The sequence below is a fragment of the Mus musculus genome, chromosome 7 (genome assembly GCF_000001635.26).
Source record: "Mus musculus strain C57BL/6J chromosome 7, GRCm38.p6 C57BL/6J".
Taxonomy (NCBI): domain Eukaryota; kingdom Metazoa; phylum Chordata; class Mammalia; order Rodentia; family Muridae; genus Mus; species Mus musculus.
The window spans coordinates 28,933,278-28,955,838 of NC_000073.6; the positions used below are offsets into that span (position 1 = coordinate 28,933,278).

At 47.5% G+C, this 22,561-nt stretch overlaps 1 protein-coding gene and 1 long non-coding RNA gene across 7 annotated transcripts in view; one reads left to right on the plus strand and one right to left on the minus strand.

Moving 5' to 3' along the window:
* Nucleotides 1-22,561, minus strand: part of Actn4 (actinin alpha 4) — a 69,104-nt gene that overhangs the window by 40,030 nt on the left and 6,513 nt on the right. The window lies entirely within an intron of this gene.
* Gm51446 lies at nt 9,691-20,793 on the plus strand. The gene is made up of 2 exons (XR_003946620.1): nt 9,691-10,131; nt 10,607-20,793. It is a non-coding gene; the product is annotated as a predicted gene, 51446 (long non-coding RNA).

The following is a 22,561-nucleotide window of genomic DNA, read 5'->3' on the forward strand; positions in this document are numbered from 1 at the left end:
AAAAAAAAAAAAAAAAAAAAAAAAGAAAAAAAGAAAAAAAAAGAAAAGCAGCTACTTTGTTACAAGATATCTTTGCTTTAAATCTTAAGTCCGGGGCTGGTGAGATGGCTCAGTGGGTAAGAGCACCCGACTGCTCTTCCGAAGGTCCAGAGTTCAAATCCCAGCAACCACATGGTGGCTCACAACCATCTGTAATGAGATCTGACACCCTCTTCTGGTGTGTCTGAAGACAGCTACAGTGTACTTACATGTAATAAATAAATAAATCTTTAAAAAAAAATCTTAAGTCCGCTATGCAAAAATCTATTCCACATGGTTGTGCCTATATATTCCACTGGAGAGGTGAGGCCCAGGCTGAGCCAATGGAAGAGCAGAGTGGTATCTGGCCCCCTCTCTGGCTCCTTTGCTCTATGGGTGGCAAGCACCACACAGATGGCAACTCCAGTCTTTCATGGCCTGGCCTGGGCCACTCCCCTATGCAGAGAGGGACTGTATCCTAAATTTCTCTACAGACAAACCCCAGTATAGCCCAGGGCCAAGAGATGGTACCTGACAGGAGAGGCAGGAAAAGAGCAGCCTGGTTCTACATCAGAGCTGCCAAGTCAGGGAGTCCTTCTCAGAGGGAGAAAACCTCTTGCTTGCTATGACCACCTCTCCAGTCTCAACACCTCAAAGGCCCACAGATGAGAGGAAGAGAAGCACTCCTCAGATGGTAACTAGCTCCTGCCAGGGGACCCCGCAGCCAGATGCCCCATTACCCAGAAGTGAGAAGCAGGACATGGAAGGAGGTCACAGCCAGGCATCTAGAAGAGCATGGTCTAGTTGGAAAGGGACGCTGGTAAGCTAGTCACTGCAGGGCAGTGTGATACAAGGACAAAGGTGAGAGGACACATGATCTGGGTCTTGAAAGAGGAGCACTGTTCTGATGCATGGTGGCCTGGGAAGAAGGTCACTCCACAGCCAGAACACTGACAAAAAAGCCACAAACAGGCCGGTGTTAATTAAGGACCCCAGAGAGTAGCAGTAGGGTGCAGCACCAACATGAGTCAGGTGTGTGTGTACACGTGTGCACATGAATGTGTAGTCTGTAAGTCTCCTGTACTACAGAAAGGTTGAAGAGAGCAAAGATGGGAGCAGAACAGGCTAACTGGGTGACCTGATTAGTCTCTGGAAGATAATGTTCACCAAGACATCAAGACCCCAGGTGAGTGGAGTCAAACCAGGAAGGACATCACTGCAGGAGGACAACAGGATGGGGAGATACTGCAGTGTCCCACCACTCACCAGGCAGAGGGGCTGACTCCTCCACTTGGGGTTGCTACAGCTGTAGAATCTGCATTTTCTACTACCCGCCATGTCCTGAGTTATTAGGGCAATGGAAGGAACATTGTAGAACAAGAAGGCCAGGGTTCTAGAATAGTCTAAGCAGTGGTCTCAGCCTTTCTAATGCTTCAACCTTTCAATACACTTCCTCATGTTGTGGTGACCCCCAACTATAAGATTATTTTTACTCCTACTATTCATAGCTGTAATTTTGCTACTGTTATGAACCATAATGTAAATATCTGCATTTTCCAATGGTCTTAAGCACTTCCTGTGAAAGGGCCGTAGGAGTCCCCACATGGGTCTTGACCCACAGGTTAAGAACTGCTAGTTAGAGAAAGACAGAAACTCAGTGCCTATTACAGGGTGAGGTGTCAAATGTCTCTAGGCTTCTGACAGAGATGGATTATGAAGGACAATGTAAAATGTGGGTATGGAGAACCCAGGAACATCAACTGGAGAATGTCAAATCAAAGTGCCACATGACCAGCAGCCATGTGAAAACTTTGGTCTAAAGCTAGCAAAGGGCATCTGTTCACGCATGCTTTCATCCACACTCATTCAAACATATTCTGCCATGCTGCTGGCTCCAGGGACACAAGAGAAAGTGAAAGCCTTCCACAGCTAATAGAGGAGACACTTGAGTCTGAAAATAACTGGGTACAGGAGTGGATCAGGCCCAGAGAAGTGGAGATATCACAAATGAGATCCTTAGAGCCAAGGGTCTACCTAAGTCCCCTCAGGGAAAAGCATGTGAAATGCCACATCCAAGACGAAAGAGGGAAAGGGAGGCACACAATGGCGAGTGGGAGCAGGGGCTGGACACAACTCTGGGACAGAGGGTGAGCAGGGGAGCTGGGCAGTGGTGGCTCACGCCTTTAGTCCCAGCACCTGGGAGGCAGGAGCAAGTGGTCTCTGAGTTTGAAGCCAGCCTGGGCTATGGATCGAGTTCCAGAATAGCCAGAGAAACCCTGTCTTTAAAACAAAACCAAAAATGGCCTGGCAGTGGTGGCGCACGCCTTTAATCCCAGCACTTTAGGAGGCAGAGGCAGGCAGATATCTGAGTTCAAGGCCAGCCTGGTCTACTGAGTGAGTTCCAGGACAGCCAGGGCTACACAACAAACAAACAAACAAACAAACAAACAAAAAAACAAAACAAAGAAAGAAAGAAAAGGAAAGGAAAAAAGAAACCCAGGGTTGAACATTTGAGTTTACATTTGACAGTCGAAAGCATCAAATATTGAAACTGTGGTCTATGTTAAAAGTATACACATCCTAGGGGGTGGGGGTACAGCTCAGTGATACAGTGCTTGCTTAATTCAGTTATCTAGCCCTGGATTCTACCCCTAGCATTACAAGAACAAAAACAAACAAGGACCCACGGATAGTTGATCAGCATGCTATAGTGCTCTGTTAGGAGTAGAGATGTAGAATCTGGCAAACACTGATAATCACTGGTGCTGGCATGCGACTGTTTCTCCACTTGGATAACTATTCCAAAGATCAGCATGTGTATGTGTGTGCACGTGCATGTGTAGTCTTTACGTCTCCTATACTGCAGAGAAGTTGAGGACAGCAAGGTTGGGACATTGGCCTGTGTTCTGGATGCCTGATGAAGGGCTGCAGACACTTCTCTGATGGAGTAGGCAGCCTTGGTAGACACTGGGAACTAAGGAGGCACTCAGGAAGTGCAGTGACTGGCTCCACTGGTGAAGGTTTATAGTTTAAAAGTACGCCAAAGCCAATATCTAAGTGCAGGACTCTTCCCCAGATTTAACCCAGCTTGTGGCTCCAGTGCACTGTCTTAAAAGAGGAAGAATCAAACGCAGCCAGGTGGACATTCACAGCCCACACTCCAACTTCAAATCCACACTGAACTCCCTGTGTTCTCCTCCTGGCATTCATTACCCAGCAAAGGATGCTAGGGTAAGGCTGTGCCCTTTGCAAAGACAGACTGGAGCACACCCACCATGGTCACAAAACAAGCCACCTCTTTCTTTCCCTCTCCTGCAGAGCAAGGTTGCATTTAAAGGGAGAAACAGTCTCAGGTTTTGTCTCCCAAACAGTGAAAGCCCCAGGGGCAAGGGCTGGGAACAGAGCAAAAGGCTGGGAACAAGAGCAGCTAGTTCCCAGGGAATGGGTCACTACTGCCTGTGAAGAAGGTGTAGAGGGACACGGGGAACAAAGCCCCAACCCAAGCTAGACAGCAGAGAAAGAAAAGGGAGCAGCTGTGTGCCTTTGGGTTCCATGGCCCAGAGAGATGAGGAGCTATCAGATTCTGCTTGGCCACACCATGTGGCCTCTATCTTTCTCTACATTTTCCACGGCACCAGCTTCCCTGCCAATGTCTCATAAATAACAATGGTCAGCAAACACAGACTGCTTGCTCCTCCTTTCCTGTGCTACACATCGCAAGGCTGGGTGGGGTCCCGCAACTTGGGGCACTGGAAGCCAGGTTTCAGGAAGGTGGCTAGCCAGCTCACAACAGGACTATGCTTTAACAGTTTTTAGCTGTCCCTAAGAACAAAACACTTTATTCTCTCTGGCTACGTATGTTAATTTTACTTAGAGGCAGCAATGTTGGTATCAAAGGAAAAAGTTTCAAAGGAACAGCAGCAGCAAAGAAAGGTCTGAGGACAGGACCTTCTGACACCCTCATCCAAGTATCCCTTCTCCTTGGACTCTCAGAGGATATATGCACCAACCTGGACAAGATCCTATCCCTCTAGATGAAAAGTAACGGCTTCTTCCTCTGCCTACTGGGAAAGCATACTGCTTGTCTCCCGACTGGCAAGACACTCATGCAGAACTCTGTAAGAACAGCTGGCTGCCATGCTGGGTCTAGAAATGTCCCAGAGAGGTCTTCTTAGGACTTTTATAGCGTACAGCTGAACAAGAGGATGGCTTTCAAATGTATCATAGCAGGCTTGTAGGTGTGAGCTGGGCCCAGCAGGTAAGAACCTCTTTCTCAGAGGGCAGGCCAAGGTTAGATCAATTTCCACCCTTAAACACCATACCGAATGGCCATTCTAAGGGGGGAGGTCAGACAGCAGTCCACTCCACCTGTTTGGTGGTTATTTTCCATCTACTTAACATTTACTTACTGAGCATGTGTGTCAAACCACATGCTAGGGCCACAGCAGTGAACAAATCAGTGTCTCTGCTTTTGAGATGCTCACAATCTTATGGAGGACAGAGAGCATAGCGTGGCTGGAGTTAAAAAAAAGAAGTACAAGATAAGATGGCTTGCCCACAGTGAGGTCAGTCCCTGGAACCCACAATAGGAGTACTAACTCCTGAAAGCTGCCCTCTGGCCTCCATGCCTGTGGCTGCAACCTCACGCACATCATACACACGTGTGAATACTACTACTACTACTACTACTACTACTACTACTACTACTACTAAATATTTAGAAAAAGAGGTAAAGCCAGGAATGGTGGCACATACCTTTAATTCCAGCACTCAGGAGACAGAAATAGGCCTGAGTTCAAGGCCAGCCTGGTCTACAAAGCAAATTCCAATACAGCCAGGACTACAGAGAAACCCTGTCTCAAAACAAAGGAAGGAAGGAAGGCAGAGAGATGGCTGGGCCATTTTAAGGGCATTGGGTGTTCTTCCATAGTACCTGGTTTCAATTCCCAACAAACACAAAAGCTCACAACTGTCTGTAACTCTCCAGTTCCAGAGGATCTGATGTCCTCTGACACACATGCAGGCAGAACACCAATGTACAGGGTGTGTTTGTGTGTGTGTGTGTAACAAGTAGGACAGTGAAAAATAAGATCTAAAGAATGGAAATGGAAAGAGGCTAGCGGCCGGGCATGGTGGCGCATGCCTTTAATCCCAGCACTTGGGAGGCAGAGGCAGGCGGATTTCTGAGTTTCAGGCCAGCCTGGTCTACAGAGTGAGTTCCAGGACAGCCAGGGCTACACAGAGAAACCCTGTCTCGAAAAAAACAACAACAAAAAAACAAAAAACAAAAAAACCAAACCAAACCAAACCAAAAAAAACCAAAACAAACAAACAAAAAAAGAGGCTAGCACTGAGGCCCTTGTGAAGGCACCAGGCAAGAGAGAACATGACTGTATCTGGGAAATGTGGATGTGACTGGAAAGTCTAGTGGACAAAGCACATGCCACAGGGCCCCATCATGGGAACAAAGATACCTAGGAGCAAGCCAAGCAGGATGATGCTCAGCCCTATGACAACAGCTCAGAGAGCCCAAGGCAATGCTTGGGCCAAACTACTTCCAACTGGTGCAAGGACCTGACCGCTTGGCTGTGCTCTTACAATGGGACAAAGAAGCTGTTTCAGAACTGTTCCTCGCCCCCGCCCCCCACCCCCCTCGGGCTTCCTGGGAGGAAAAGCTACAACTTGTGCTTTTCTGGGCCTGTCTATAGCAGAGCAAAGCTGTCTGTGTACCTCCTAATATCTGGTCTAGAGGCTACATACATGCAGCATTCTGCATGATGCATGTGCTCAACATATGCTTAGGGAGATTTGTGGGCTCTGTAGCCCCCTCTAAGCCCACTGCAAAGACACTGCTACCTACCCCTTGCCTCTGTTCAGCTCTATCCACTATCACCTCTGAGATGGTATGAGGAAGACATGCTTACTATCTGGCAGCTGAGCTGACTGCAGCTCAGTCTTCCATAAAGAGCCGGCTTCTAATATGACACCATGGAACTCTCTTCAAAGCCCCCCCGCCCCCCGCCCCCCACATCCAACCCCATAAAGATGCCATCTCTCTAAATCCTGACCACTCTGGGGTGGAGACTCTTGGCCATGATTTTGTAAATAAGAAAACTGAGGCTTCTTTGCCTGAAGTCCCCTAGGCAGGCAGAGAGCCTCTGGTATACTCCAGCTTGTAGCCTGAATCCCTGGAAACCAAGCTCAAGAGTATGGTAGTACTCACAACCTGAGCACATGGGTCCCAGGAAAGAGGCTCACAAGTGTATGAGCCCTGTGGCCAGGCCTCTGGGGGAGGAGGCAATGTGGTGCCCTCACTGGGCTCACTCAGCTGAACCTTCACCAGGGAACCTCTGCCCGACACCTCATTAGCCAAAGTGCTTGTGTTACAACATGGACTAGAGCCCTTCAGATAGCTGGAGGCTCCCAGGTCAGCTCTCAAGAACGCATCGAGATGCTCACACAGATCCTCCTTCTCAAAAGTTATTTCTGGGCTTATTAAAAAGCAACAGTCAAGAAAACCACACCCAATCCAGGTTGGCTGTACTCTCATCGTGCGAATCTCAGACCAGGATTAATTCTTTGGCTGGTTTCAAACCTTCAATTTCAAAGCTATCTAGTTTGTGCTTGTCTACAAAGGAATGTTACTGGGCACCTCCCACTAGCAGCACAGAAAACAACTCCCACTACCGTCACCTGCTCCTCCAGACCAAGCCATATATAGGCAGCCAACTTCAGAAGGCCTCGCTCAACTCTCTACTCCCCACTACTTAATCAGGTTCCCCAACACAATCTTTAGCCAAATGCCTCTCTCCTAAGGGTCCAGGGAACAGAGAGGTGGGCTATGAAACCAGAGATTTCTCCAACTCTCTCCTCACCACACCCCATCCTCTGGACAGGATGCCATCTCATGCTTGAATCCCAAGCCTCACCAGGAGACCAACTGCTCCATCCTGCTAGAATAGCCAAAAAGGGGGAAAGCCCTATTTGGTTCTCAGCTCTGCTGTTCACAGGCTAGGTGGCCTAAGGCAAGCCAGGTCCCCTTATCCCCAAGGCTGTTTATCAATGCCGAGTGCATGTGAGGCTAAGCTGAAGGAATGCTGGTGTGCCATCTGTACCAGCATCAGATGACACAGTTTCTGAGATGTCCCTCTTGCCTGGGAGCCTCAAGGGCAGGGCTGGCCCTGGACTTTTCGATGCTGTGTACTCAGTGTCTAAAACATTGACTAAATGTTTGTGGACAATGTTGTCTCACGAGGGCCTATCTTCCTGGCCCCTAGACATGTGGCCGATTTCTCACCTCTCAAATGCCTCTCCAGGTCGCTCCTTCCCAGCCTATTTCACCTCAGAAAGAGCACACCTTGAAACACTTCATTATCTGAGAGTTGTGTGCTGGGTTGCATCGTTAGCTCCACAAGGACAGGAGGCCTACTTTGTTCCTACCACTTTAACAAACAAAACAGAACAAAAAAATCTGAAGCTGGTAAGATGGCTTCTTACACTCTGCTCCGATTCACTGCCATCCTTTTTCCATTCATTCCAAATCCACCAAAAAGGATACGTTGGGGGTAGAGGGCACAAACCCTTATAAAACTTGGTGTGGTGAGTGTATGGCTGGAACCCTGGCACCCAGGAAGCTAAGGCAGGAGGATATAAAATCTGAATCCAGCCTGGTCTACGTAGCAATTTCCAGGCCAGCCAGGGGTATTGAGACTCTTGTCAAAATAAACAAAAAACCCTCTAAAACCTCACATAATACTGCTATGTGATCCACAGTGGCATCGAAGGCCACTACAGGAAGCCCCTGTATGTTAGTCCCTACCCTGATGTTCCCTGGGCTGCGAATACATGGGGATAGAAATGTTCTCTTCATAGGATTATAAGGCAGGCCAGTGGCTAATGAAGTCCCTCTCTGTGTCCACATTTTTCTGGATGCACAGCCCTCTCCTCAGGCAGTTTCCGTGCACACGGAAGTGGTGAGCAATGCAAAGCATTGCAACCATTTTTCCTCTAGCTATTTCTAGGCACACAAAGAACATTTAAGGACTCAAGGCCAGCCTGAGAAAACAATCGAATCAGGAAATACTCACCAACTCAAAGGCAACAGAGCCCAAAAAAAGTCAAAAGTTGAGGGCTTTGCCTTGATGGAGACATTTCCTGGCTTTTCACAGGCAGTTCAACAAAGTGTGAAGACAGTGGGGCTAATAACAGAATTACACAGGATTCAATTTAGAAAAGCCTGATTTCTCAGGGTTCATGTCCATTCTTTATCAAGCGTCACCACATCTGAGTGCCTACTGTATCCTGCTTTCCCGAGGCTTACCAACTCTCAACAGTAGGAAGCACAGTGTTCTAGTTCCTTCCCAAACAGGGACTGTCAGCATCTCCCAGGTCAGAGTTAAAGAGTCAATTCTAAACAAGCACCCCTGCCCACGACACTTCTGTGTGGACTTTGAACTGGCAGGCTGTGTGAAGCCTGCTCCCCAGGCTACTGTGGGTGCACACAGCTGCCTGTGTGTGCACATCTAAGTACTTTAGGCTCTTCTGGACAAGCAAACAGAAATACTTCCCACAGGACATGTGTATTTGCGTGAGAGAAGCAGACACAAGCTTGAGAATCCACATCAATTACCTGAGGTAATGGACTGAAAGGCTGGCCATTTCCACCCTCACCTTTTTATCAGAGCAGCTACTAAGGAATGGGTTCTTTCCCTCCGCTAACAGGATTCTGAAACAGCAGTTCATAGGAGGAAAAACAGTAAAGGAGAGGCAACAGCGGGGCCAAGTGCGGGAAGCAGGTGGCAGGTGGTGGCAAACAGTCTACAGAACACTCCTGTGGTTTCAGGTCTACACTACACTCCTGTGTGCTTCACTGTTTGGTTTAAGAGTTAAATTAGAGCCGGACATGCTGGCGCACGCCTTTAATCCCAGCACTCAGGAGGCAGAGGCAGGCGGATTTCTGAGTTCGAAGTCAGCCTGGTCTACAAAGTGAGTTCCAGGACAGCCAGGGCTACACAGAGAAGCCCTGTCTCAAACCCCCCCCCCCAAAAGAATTAAATTAGGTCAGCAGTGGGGGAGGTGCACATCTTTAATCCCAACATTATTTTTTAACTTACTATTTATTTATTATTTAATCATAGGCAGAGGAAAGCAGATCTCTGAGTTCAAGGCCAGCCTGGTCTAGGCCAGCTTCAGAGAAAAATGATAGATAGATAGATAGATGGATGGATGGATGGATGGATGGATGGATGGATGGATGGATGGATGGACGGACGGACGGACGGACAGACAGACAGACAGACAGCTGTCCTAGAAACTAAAATTTCAGCCTCTTGGAAAATGACATTTTAGGACCCATGTATTCTCACCTGGCAGCAATCAGTGAGGGTTACCTGGAGCTGCAAAAGCCATTCCACACTTTTGTGGGTCACCTGTCCTAATATATATAATCTAGGATCACTGTCCCTCATCCCCCAAAGAACTCACATCTATTCCCATAACAGTGGCCCAAAGGACTGGCCTACCCACTGAATGGCCACATCCAAGATGGAAACACACCTGTCCTGCCTTTGGAAAGGGACTGAGGGTAGAGCAACCTGGGTTCCACTCCTGGTTTTCTTTGACCTCCATGACATTATGGCCCAGAAGCCCAAAGAAGTTTAGAGGGTGCTATGTACTCTCTAACGGTCTGAAACACTGCATTTCCTCAGGGGTGCAAGAGATATTCCAAGCACCCTGTCTAAATAGTGGGGCTCAGAGGCTGGGATAGGGCACAAAGAGAAACTTATGTTTAGGAAGATATCCTGGCTTGGCAGACTGAGTAGTGCCTCTTCAGCTCTAACACTTTCCAAGTTGTGCTCAGAGAGAACAACTATTTCTACACAATGCCCTATGGATCCTTCCTGAACCCAGGGAAGCATCAAGGGTACTGAAGAGATAAATCAGTCAACATGTCTGAGCCAAAGCTACATCATCTAAACACTTTCCTCCTTTTCAGGACCTAACTTCGAGGCTAGAGCTTATGAAGGGCTTGCCTAGAATCCATCACGGGAGCAAGACTCTGGCTCAGCGAGCGAGCGTGCTGGGGCCCTGGTCCATTCTCAGCCACTGGTACAGGTGGGTGTTGATTTAACTGTTTTAAAGCCATGAGTAGTCAGAGTGTCTCTCTCTCTCTCTCTCTCTCTCTCTCCCCCTCCCTCCCTCCCCTCTCTCACACACACACTCACACACACACACACACACAGGATATGAGCCACAGGAAACTTTCATGGCTTTCTTGTTTAATCCTCACACTTCCTTCTAAGGCAAACAGGAGAGGCATACTAACTGTATCCGTATATCCGGAACCTGCATTCACTTCAGAGGCCCAGTTCCATCCAGAAAGCAGACTATGCAAAGCATGAAAGGAGACACCACATATAGCCCCATCTGGGTGACTGCCTGTGGTTTGTCTGGAATTCAAAGGCGAGGGCTCTTCCTTGATCTTCTTATGGGTGCTTCTACATATAAATAGTTCACCAGACTGTATGTATTGCATTAATGTCCTTACACAGAGCTGCTCACAGTTTATTTTTGTTGCTTTCATTTTCAGACCCTCTGTGTTTGTGCCTGTTAAGACTTCCAGCCAGGAAGAAAATGACAAGATGCAATGCTTGTCCTTTGCTCAGAGAGAATCCAGACAGCTCCTGGAGGCACATGGAAGATTAACAACATAAGGATGCCAACTCACTGGCACTGTGAGTCTTCTGAAACGCTTTCTGTGGAAGAAGCAGATGTATCAATCTAGCTTTGTGTCGGGTTTCATCCTTCTTAATGCAGGAAGGAGGGAGCAACCACTACTACCTCTTACTTCACTAGAACTGCAGTTACACAAATCACCCAAGAAGGAGCCATTCAGAAAGGGCTATCTCTGAGAAAGCAACATTCTGAGGAGAAAGACTAGTAACAGTGTTGGTTTTTTTTTTATTATTATTATTAGAAAAACTGAATCTAAGGCATACACACTTTTTTGGTCCTTCTTTCTTTTCTTTTCTTTTCTTTTCTTTTCTTTTCTTTCTTTTCTTTTTGTTGGGGGGGGGGGGGTTGACAGGGTTTCCTGGCCGTCCTGGAACTCACTTTGTAGACCAAGCTGGAATCTCAAAGAGATCCACCTGCCTCTGCCTTCTATACTGGGATTAAAGATGTGTCTCACCATGCTAATTTAAAACCATCTTACACTTCTCTTCCATTTGACTTGCTTAAAAAAAAAAAAAGACTGAAAGATATTCCCACCCCACCCCCCATACGCATGCACCACCCCGAGCCAGATGTTTGGTGGTGTCAACTATAGCAGTGGTTCTCAACCGTCCCAATGTTTTGACTCTGTATTAAAATACAGTTTCTCAAATTTTGGTGACTCCCCAAACATAAAATTATTTCATTGCTACTTTAAAACTGTAATTTTGCTACTCTTATGAATCATAATGTGAATGAATATTTGATATGCGTGCAACTCCTGTGAAAGGCAGCCGAACCCCCCCCCCCACACACACACACACAGGGGTTGAGACCCACCGGTTGAGAACTAAGGACCTAGACCAATGACATCATCCAGGTTTTGGGTTCTTGGCAAGGGTCACAAATATTGTTCACATTGAGTTTCCTGCAAAGGCTCTAAAGACAGGAAACCAGCCCTGTGCCTCAGTCCCTTGCCTGATCTGAGCCATCCTGTCGGGGCAAAACAAAGACTTTTTGTGTTTTTTTCCTTAAACACACACACAATTTACCCACACTTTTAATGAGCACCTTAATTACAAGCTAAAGAATTAGCTATATTTACAGATGACCTCATGCTTGCTGTAATTAGCAATGTGAAAGAGCTGGCACATCCCCATGCTGGTTCTTGCTCCCCCCACCCCACCCCCACCCCCACCCCAGTTCAGGTTCATTAGGAAGTTTGACCTCCCAAGACAAGTCGCTCTGGTCCAGAGAGCCCCCCACAGAGAGGATTGGCCCTCCCTCTCGACTTCAGGAGGGTATGACTTGCCTGGGATAATGATGCAGGAGAGGTGACAGATTTCTGAGGGCCCCACTGTAAAGGCTGACAAGTTTTAATTAACACTGAAGATAATTTAACCCTGGCACAGGAAAGGGTAAGAAAGCACTCGTCTCCGAGGCAAGCGCTGGGATGTACATGGTGCCCATGCTTCTCCCACTGCACTAAGTGTGTGCTTAGTGCTCTCCTGATGTGGAAGCCCCGCACTGAAGGTGCCGCTGACTCAGGCTCTTACTTTCCATACACTTTTTTTGTGCAAGAGGAGTGTCAATAGCCTGATTTGGAAAGTTCGAGCAGGGTGGCCCTCCTTCAGGGTCCAGCCTGCTGCCAACAATAGGAGCTCCAGAGAGTGCCTGTGCCTGTGCCTGTACAGCCACCCCCACCCTCACCCCCAGCCCCCAGTCAGTTGTCACTCTGCTGTAACATTTTCCAAATTTGCTGTGGGCCTGCGCCCTGTTAGGGGAGAGGCTGGGAGGCGGACATTCTCCTCATTCTTTTCCCTTATTAGGTTGTGGATTTGATTGCTTTGGGGGGGATAGGGGCTAAGTTGAGGAATGGCATCAGGAAGTGACCCCAGGAAGGGGGGGCTGGGAAGGAGGAAGGGAGATGAGCAGCAGGCATGAGCTTTTTTTTGGAGGGGGGGTGGCAGCTCTGCTAAGCCCTCTAGAGCCCCTTGCCCTGGGTTGACATCTGAGCATAGGCCCCAAGTGAACCTTGTGGCCCTGTGTGGCAGCCTTTCGGGGCAGTTACTTGAGGGTTATCAGTGGGAAACTTTCCTGTTTCTACATCCCTTAGAAGAAATGGCTGCTGACTACAAGTGAGCGAGGGGGGAGGTGTGCTTCTAACATGAGGTCATAGAAGTTTTTTTATTTTTTATTTTTTCTGCTTTTGCTTTGAAGAAAGGGGACTGGAGGGAAACCTGGGGAAAAGACTCTCAGTTGACAGCAAACTTGGCAAGCTATTGCACTGGTCATGGAGAAATCTTGCTGATACTGTCTGTAGCTTATCCAGACACAAAACTGTTCAGGGCTCAACTCTGAAACAAGCAACCACCTTCCAGATAATGAGGCCCAGATGGAGAGGGCTAGGCCATGCCACTTGCAGCCCAGTGAGTTACCACTTGATGGAGGGTGCTCATTTGAAGTCACAGGCGTGGTTTAGGCTCTAGAGCTCCCTGGGGGAGAACTAGAGGAAAGGGGTGGTGCTGGGTTTTCTACTGTGCTGCCATTTCAACAGCACTCTCAACCCCCTTGAAGAGGAGGCTAAAACAGCAAGCACTGCCTGGATGTAGGATGGAGGTTTACAGCCTGCTTCTAGATCACTATTTGTCCTGGTTAATACTCAGAATCATTTCTGAAGGAAAGGGATGCCCTTTCCAACACAACACTGAAACTTAACCCCTGGTCCCTGCCCAAGGGCAAATGGCAGAAAAGTAGCAGGAGTGGGTGTGGAGTCCAGTTCCAATTTTTCCCTAGAACAGCTTGGTGCTTCCCCTCCCACCACATATCTCACTGTCTCCTACTTGATGCAAGGATAAAGTGTGGACTGGGATATCACAAGTGCCTACCCACAGGTATTCACGCCTCCCAGAGTGCAAACGCTGAGGTGAGGTACCATCTGGGCTGCTTGTGTCTAGTGAGGAACAGAGAGCGATCAACCAACCAACCCGCTTGCCCAGCAAGCATCCCCACAGAAGCCTGGGTCCATTCAATAAATATCTTCTTGGGTGCATGTGTGTACATGTATGTGTGTGTGTGTGTATTTTTTTTTTCACTATATAACACAGGCTAGCACTGAACTCTGGAAATCCCTGCCTCTGCCTCACAAGTGCTGGGATTACAGGCATATTCCACCACTCCTGGTTCATGCAAAAGTATTTTGCAATTTATGTCCCAGGCACTTCTTTTCAAAATGGAGGGTTAAACAATATATTCTCCAACTACAAGCATGACTCTCAAGTCCTCCCTTGATAGAACAGTGATCTCCCTAACTTCTCTGCTGTTTATGAAAGGGAGAAGGGGTACCTCATAAAGACCATCAGGCAGCTTTGACCTGAGTAGGTAGAAAAGGAAAGAGAAACTGGCTGTTTCTCCACCCTCTGGACCTAATGGCACCGGGCTACAGACTATGTCAAAGCAGGCAGTAAGGGGCCACCTGCCCCGCCCCTGCTGGATCACCCCACAGCAAACTATTAATCCCAGGTAGAGGAAGAGGAGGAGAGGAGCACTTCAGGCAACTGCAGCCCTTTCTGCTGGAGGGGAGCTGAGGTATGAGCTTCATGCATCACCCGCAAAGGGGAAGACGCCACTTGGACAAAGACACAGCTAGTGACGCTAGGTATATCTCACAGAGGCCACAACACTGACCAAAGATGTCAGTTTATGAAGCTCACCAAGGGCACTGCAGTGTCTGGGTCACACAGTTGGCCATGAGCATCTGAATAAAGAAGGTATTTAAAACCAAACCAAACCAAAAACCAAGCAAACAAACAAACAAGTCAGTCAAGTATTTCCTGGGATTCCATAAGCCAACTCTATTACTGGCACCTGAAAGTTTAGCTTGGCAGTAAAAATAAGTCTTAGGATAGAGTACTTCTGGGCACTGCAGGGGCAATCTGTCACCTATAGAATGCTCCAGAGGCCAGCCTGCCAAAATCAAGCCTCACTCATCTTTGAGAGTGGCAGGCAGACCGGCAAGTAACTAAGGTTATGTGGCTATCTGCACCAAGAGGCAGTGTGTGGCCTTGCACAGGATGTGGAGATAGTATTGGACATACAAAAGAGGTGTTCCGGGCTGGCGAGATGGCTCAGCTCTTCCGAAGATCCTGAGTTCAATTCCCAGCAACCACATGGTGGCTCACAACCACCCGTAATGAGATCTGATGCCCTCTTCTGGTGTGTCTGAAGACAGCTACATTGTACTTATTTATAATAAATAAATCTTTGGGCCACAGGGAGCAGGGACTGAGGGAGCAGAGAGAGGCCGAACCCTATAAAGGATGACCACTACAAGTCTGACGCCCGCCCCAGCTACAGAGTAAGTTCTAGAATACAGTTAGGTTAGCTGTCTAAAAATCAAAGGCAGCTGGAACAGACCCCTACCTGGGTTTGGCCACTTACAACATTCTACCTATAAAAAATAAGAGGATCCCACACGGACTTCAGAGGCTAGGGTCTTGTTACTCAAAGGGTTCCAAACAGCTGAGCTAAAGCAAGCAAGGCACCCGCCTCTAACACCTAGAGATCCCACACAGACAATAGTCATCAGGGGAAGCACTATTTGAAAGCAGCAGCTATGCACGTAGGACCCTCCTCCAACTTTGCCCAAAAAAACTTGCCCAAAGCAGTGGTACACAGCCCCCATCCCCACACTCACCTCCTTTATGAAAACTTCCATGACTGACCCCACCTGTCCTTTGTCACCCCTTTCCTCTCCCAAGACAGCTAGAGTACTGTGGACTTGCCGGAGTGCAGTTTAGTGGCCTTCTGAGGTCTCATGTAGCTTTACTTGCTACCCAGATACGCTGCGAGCTCCTCAGAGAGCATGGGTCGGGTCTCCGGTTTCTCTCATACCCCAAAGGCTCTGCATGGAGCTCCACTCAGTAGAGAGGCCCTGCAAGGGCTGGTGTTCGGCCCTGGCGGTCATGTTTCTACCTAAGTACTAGACTCCAGGGCCCATGGAGCCCCAACTCAAGTTACATAAGAAGCTGGTTGGCTATAAAATGCAAACCTACTCTGTAGCCAGTGGCCCCTCATTTTGCTACCTAAGTGACCACTTTCAAGAAACCTTTCTCTATTTTACAGTTTAATGGAAACACAGTACCCTCCCCCCTGAAAGACTTTTCTATCTACAGCAGTAACCTGGAGCAGGCTCAGCTGAACATAAATGTATAATAAACCACCCACCATGGAAACTAGCTTCAGCCTGCGTGAGGGGGAACACACAATGGACTCTGACACATTCGCCTTTCGCTGTACCCTTTCTGTCCACTGAGTCAGTTTTATCAAGAGGAAGTTTAGTTTCATATTTGAAGGGATAAAGATACTCACTCTCTCTCTCTTTCTCTCAGCTACCCTGCCATACAGCTACTGAAAGATTTAATAAGTCACATAGGTACTCTGCCAACAGCAAACACCGACCACATCATCTTCTTTTTGACTGAGGCAGCCAGCTGCCTGGGCCACTAAGACAGAGAACTGACTCCATTGCTCCTTTAGCTTCTGCTGACAGGGAGATGTTTGCTACAGGATCTCTGGAGAGCAGGACAAAGCCAAACCCACGCTCACAGAGTATACACCAACTTACCTTCTCCCTCTGATATAGTGTGCACAAAAGCAAGAGTGTTCACTGAGAGCCCCAAGCTCTCTCTCTGCTCCTCCCTCCAGGGAGTAAAAGCCACACAACTAGTCTGACAAGCTGAGTCTTCAAACAACCATGGGTCCAGTGAGACTACATTGTCCTGCACTGGCTTCCAACAGGATACAAAAAGCAGAAATGCTGAGATGTAATCACCTAAAAGTCTACCTCCTTCTTTGAACTAGAGTAGCCCTAGATGCACCTGACCAGAGGAAACAGGAAGAGATAAAGAGTGGGTAGGAGAGGGGTTTACAGAGGAGAGGGCCTAGAAGAGCTGGACTTGAAAGATGGGTAAATCAGGGTGATTGTTAAATGACCTGAACCCCAGAATCCGCAGGGTGGGGAGCTAGGTCAAGAACAGCCAGGGCTACACTATATAGAGAAGCCCTGTTTTGAAAAAAAATCAAACAAAAAATAATCAGACTTCTGACAGGGTATGGTGACATATGCCTGATTCCTAGCAGTTGAAAGGTGAACGTAAGGTAAGAGTGAATGACACAGCCAGGCGTGGTGGAGCACGCCTTTAATCTCAGTACTTGGGAGGCAGAGGCAGGCGTATTTCTGAGTTCGAGGCCAGCCTGGTCCACAGAGTGAGTTCCAGGACAGCCAGGGCTACACAGAGAAACCCTGTCTCGAAAAACAAAACAAAAACAAAAACAAACAAAAAAAACAAAGAGTGAATGAATGACACAGTGAGACCCTGTCTCAAAAGCCAACAGTAGGAACAACATCATACAGGCTTTAGGCTTAAAAGGGGCATTGAACACTAAGGCGGAAAAGACACTTTGTGGCGTCTCACCAGGTATAAACAGTCTCTTGATGGGAAGGGTGTTGGACCTGACCGCGTGATAAAAGTTCGGTGCAGTCATACCACAAAGCATGAGCATACAGTGCTGTAAAACTCCAGACTCCAAAGTCACCCAAGCTTTAATCAGACACAGGTGCGTACCGCATTGACGATCACAGAGATAATTGAAGCCTTTGTCTGCTTTACTGTAGTGCAGTTTGGGGGTTCCCACTTTAGAAGTCAGTTCTGGTTTGGCTTGTCCAAGGAGCCCAGGAGGAAAAGGCTGCAATGTCCAGGTTCCTCACCACGTTATCAGCACTTGAGGAGACAAAGCTCTGAGATCCCTGAGCCAGGTGGACTCTGACACCTTCCCCACTGTAGGGAACAGCTAAGCCACCACTGGAGGAAAGCTTCAACCTTCCCTCCAGCTCCAGAGCTATTCCCAATCTCCAGGCTATGGTAGAGCTTAGGAACAAGAGCATAAACCAGAGAGCCATACCTTTGCTCGACTCTGGCCTGTATCAGTTTACCTCATGGCTACATTGATTATTTGAGCTAAACACAATCATTTTCATTTCCTTTTTTGAGACAGTCTGTCTCTCTTGCTCACTTGAACTTATGATCCTTCTGTCTCAAACCCCTTGATTAAAGATGGGTGTTATTCAACCCAGTCCCTGGTTCCATTGCATGTACTATGAGGTTAAAATCTACTTCAGAGGATTATGTGCTGACAGTCCACAATATACCAGAGTAAATTGCTAGCTGACATTAGTTTATAGCACAGAACCCAAGCTATCTGGTTTACTGTGTGTGTCCACACTAACCTTTGCAGGCACATGTAGAGGCCAGAGGCTGACACTATCATGTCTTCCTCTATTGCTTCTCTGCCTGTTTTCCTGAAGAGTATATATGTGAACCTCATCCATCTGAGTGCCCAGAGGTCAGAAGAGGGTATTAAATTTCATGGAACTGGAGTTATAGGCCAGTTTGAACTGCCTAGTAAATACTAGGAATCAAACCCTAGTCCTCTACAAGAGTACAGGCTCTTAACCAAGGTTATGTCTCTAGCCTTATTTTTGAGACAGGCTCTCTCGCTAAGTTGGAAGTCGCTGCCCTGACTACACTGGCTGGCCAGCAAGCCCTCCAAATCTGCCTGTCTTCCTGCACATATGTACCTTGTGGTTCCAGACACGTGTTGCCATGGCTGGCTTTTACATGTGCTAGGGACCCTAGATCAGGTCCTGGGCAGCAAGCACTTTGCTCACTGAACCATATCCCCAGGCCCCTAGCTTCCTTATGTACATGTGTGGTGTCCCTGTCCCCACCAACCTCCAAGGCAACTGAGAACATATAGAATGAGATGGAAGAAGGCCTGCATCTTTTTAGTCCTCCAACTTCCTTAGTTTAGTGGTCACACACCAATCCCAAAACAGTCCCCAGAGGCCCTGAACTCTTGACAAAACTGAACCCACTAGAGCCTGAACTGCCACTCCTCAGAAATCTCATTTTCCAACTATGCTTGGAATGTTTGATAGGAACAGAAATTTATTTTTAGGCAAGAAAAGTTGTCTCCTAAGCTAACCCTACAGTCTTAGTGCTAGCAGGCCGTATTTGGCAAGGGTTGGCTTGGGCTTGTTTATCAAAAGGCCCAGAATTTTCTTAAGTCTACGGTAGCTGCTCAGGGAATACAGTGGCCTGTGGGTTTTCTATCCCACTGAGTCTTGTGGTACTCCTGTGTTGCAGTAGAATCCAACTGACCATTCCACATCTTCCCCAGCTTGGGGCCAAGATTCATTAACCAGGCATCCAGAAAGTGTTCAGAGTTATCAGTGTACTGGATTTTCTTCCCTCAGTTGACCCCATCACTGGGTTATAAAAGCTGGGCATGATGGTCTATAATACCAGCTGAGACAGAAGGATGACAAGTTTTAGAGGCCAGGCTTGACTATGTGGTACCTGGCCAGTCAGGGTTTTGTACTAGCGGCTTCCTCAAAGTGAGGAGAGGTTGGCATGCTAGGGATGTGGCACAGGGGCCGTCTGCAGAACAACCAAAGGCCCTGGACCTAATTTCTAATATCAAAAAAAAAGTTTTAAGAAGTGGCCAAGGCAGGTGAGTGTGTTGGGGGTTGGGTATGTGCCCACACACCTTTAATCCCAAACACTTGGAAAGTATGGCCACAGACAGATCTGAGCTCTGCGTCAGCCTGATCCACATAATGAGTTCCAAGTTAGTTAGTACTACACAGTAAGACCCTGTCTGAAAAGGGGGGGGGGGTGGTGACTAAGAAGTCCCTCCACTCACTGGTGTGTCTATTTCCTGACCACCCCACCAAGAACCATAGGAATGGGTGACTAAAGCCAACATCTCTGAAAAAGACATCTTGATACAGGCCGTTCTGTTTTACAGAAAGTCAAATCTACCACAGTCTTGGCAGCACAGCTCAAATGATCCAAAAAAAAAAAAAAAAAAAAAGTAACTGCCTCACAACCCCAGCGATGTTTACCGTCTGGATACCTTCCAGGACTTGAAAATCTGAATCATGACTGCTTCACAGACAGCCTGCAAGAAGGGCCAATTCATCAGACTGCCCTTGAACCAGCCTGGCAAGTCACTGCTTCCAGACATTTTGAATTTTGAAACTGGGTTTACTTCATAGGCCCAAACTAGAAGATTATGTTAAGTCTTAAAGTTAAAAAAAGAAAGGACAAAAAGAACAAAGAAACCCCAGCCTTTCCCAAAGCAAGCCATGTCGGCACCAGCCAGGGCCACACTTCTCACAAGGATTTTAGTTTCATCAGGAATTTAATGAGCCATGTATCTTAAAGGAAAGGTTGGGGGTGTTCTCAGAGCTGGAAAGATGTGGATTTTTAAAAAGTTTTTATTTTTTAATAGTGCTCTTTATTTGCTCTTGGGGTCTGATGAGAACTTTAGAATTTTAAATTTGTGTTTGTAAAAAACAGGCAAAAGATGAAGACACACATGGAGTGGGGGGGGGGGGTGTTTAGTAGCTCAGGGGTAAAGCTGTTCCTTAACACATGTGAGGTCCTGGGTTTGACCCCCAGCACTGAGACAATAAAAGGCCACATAGCTGAAATTCCAACTCTAAAAGCCTAGAGAAAAAGACCCTAGAGTGGCTACAAAGGCACCAGCTGCTGTGCATATCCCTTATCAATAAAGTAGGCTGGCCCAACTTCTCTTCTTGTCAGGGAACACAGCCACTCATACCCTTCTGGGCATGGCCACTGTGCAAGACATGTGGGCATTTTCCTGTAAGACCACCTGGCAGCAGCTTTTCTGCCCAGGGGCCCCTGGATTGGGTGCAGCACTCCCCTAAATAGTAAGCAGACTGTGTTTCCATGGTGAGAGCAATTAAATACCTTCTATTCACGCCAGAGTTAGTCAGACAAGAGTGCTAATGTGCTAATCTAATCTACACACACACACACACACACAGAGAGAGAGACAGAGAGAGAGAGAGAGAGAGACAGAGACAGAGAGACAGAGAGACAGACAGAGGCAAAGAGAGGCAGAGAGACAGCACCAGTGTCCTGATGCTGCTGACTGAAGCCAGTTTCCAGGACTGGCTTTGTTTGGCCTTTAGTGATCAAAGGCCTGTCATTCGGATACCTGAACAGAAGACCCACAACTCCTCTTCCTGCCTGAGATACTCCCTCAAGCAACCCTGTCAGGTCATCCTTTTGTCCTTCCCCACCCCCTGGATGCTGAATCATTTGCAAGCTTCCTTCCATAAGGCAGTTTAACCTCAAATTGGCTTCCTCTACTATAGTGGGGAGTCAGGGACATAGCATTTCACTTGTTGCTGTACCTCACTCTGGAGTGCTGTTAGAGACATTCTTAAAACTGCACTTAAAACTAGAGATAGCTCAGTGGTTAAGAGCACTGACTGCTCTTCCAAAAGTTCTGAGTTCAATTCCCAGCAACCACATATTGGCTCACAACCATCTGTAATGGGATCTGATGCCCTCTTCTGGTGTATCTGAAGACAGCTACAGTGTACTCACATATATAAATAAATCTTAAAAAAAAAAAAAAAAAAAAAAGAGTCGGGCATAGTGGCGCCCACCTTTAATCCCAGCACTTGTGAGGCAGAGGCAGGTGGATTTCCGAGTTCAAGGCCAGCCTGGTCTACAGAGTGAGTTCCAGGACATCCAAGACTACACAGAGAAACCCTGTCTCGAAAGACAAAAAACAACAACAACAAAAAAAAAAAACAAACCTGCACTCTATAGAGAAACTCTGCTCTGTGTGTATGTGGGGCTTGGGAGAAGAGGTAAGACAGGCTGCTTACACTCCACCCACTATCAGAAAACCCACTGGACAGCCAGTGACACACATCACTCAGCCCCACACCTTTGAGGGAAAATTTTGAAAAAGGATAAAACAAACCACAATGTCGCCTTTCTTTCTGTCTGCAGCAGACACAAATGCTATTGTGCTACTGGTATTCCAGCACCCCACTCAGTCATTGCAACACCATCACAAGGATATTTCCCAAGATGTTCCTCAGGGCAGTAACAGCCACTTCCAGCTACTACTTCCCTATGTCCATGCTTCCACTACAAGACAAAGAATCTGTTCTGCTCCGATATTTAGAAGAAAAACATTTTGGTAAGTCAGTCGTAACTCCACAGGAGAGCACCAGTTTTCCTTTTAGACAGGAAAGCCGGATATTTTATTCATGGCAGTGCCCAGGCTTCCAGCATGTAAGTCTAAGAAAACTGAGCCTTGGAGAGAATCTATGTGTGGAGCAAGTGAAAGTGCACACTTTTATATTTACAATATAGTCTGGAGTGGTACTGTGGACCTGTAATCCTAGCACTCAGAAAGCAAATGCAGGAGTTTGAAGCCCTCCTGGTTTAAATCAGAGCCTATCCCATAAAAGAGAAACAGAAAACAAAAATGGGAGGGGGGCTGAGCAAGGATGAATCAAGTATCATCCAATCCTGAGCAAATCTCGTGGGACATTCAAGGGACTGAGTACCCCCTGGGTGAGTCACTGCTCTGCCCACTTCCGGACATGTTCCTAGGGTCAGATGAGTGTGGCAGGCACTAGGGATGTTCCTCCACAGACCCTCTGTAGAGCCACAAAAAGGATTTGTCCCTTCAAGTCAGTCACCAGTTAACCTGGTGATTTCAGAAGTATCTTGCCACATGGGTCTTCAATCCCCACCAGTATGCACCACCCCTCTGAACAAAGGAAGCTGGCCTTAGGCCAGCCAGCGCCTTTGGCAGGAATAGGACCCCACTGGAACTTGACATTCTTTCGTTCTCCATGGATTTATTTTTACAGTTTCCTTTTATGTATAGCCAGGGAAACCAAATCTGTCAAACACCATACAGATCTCCC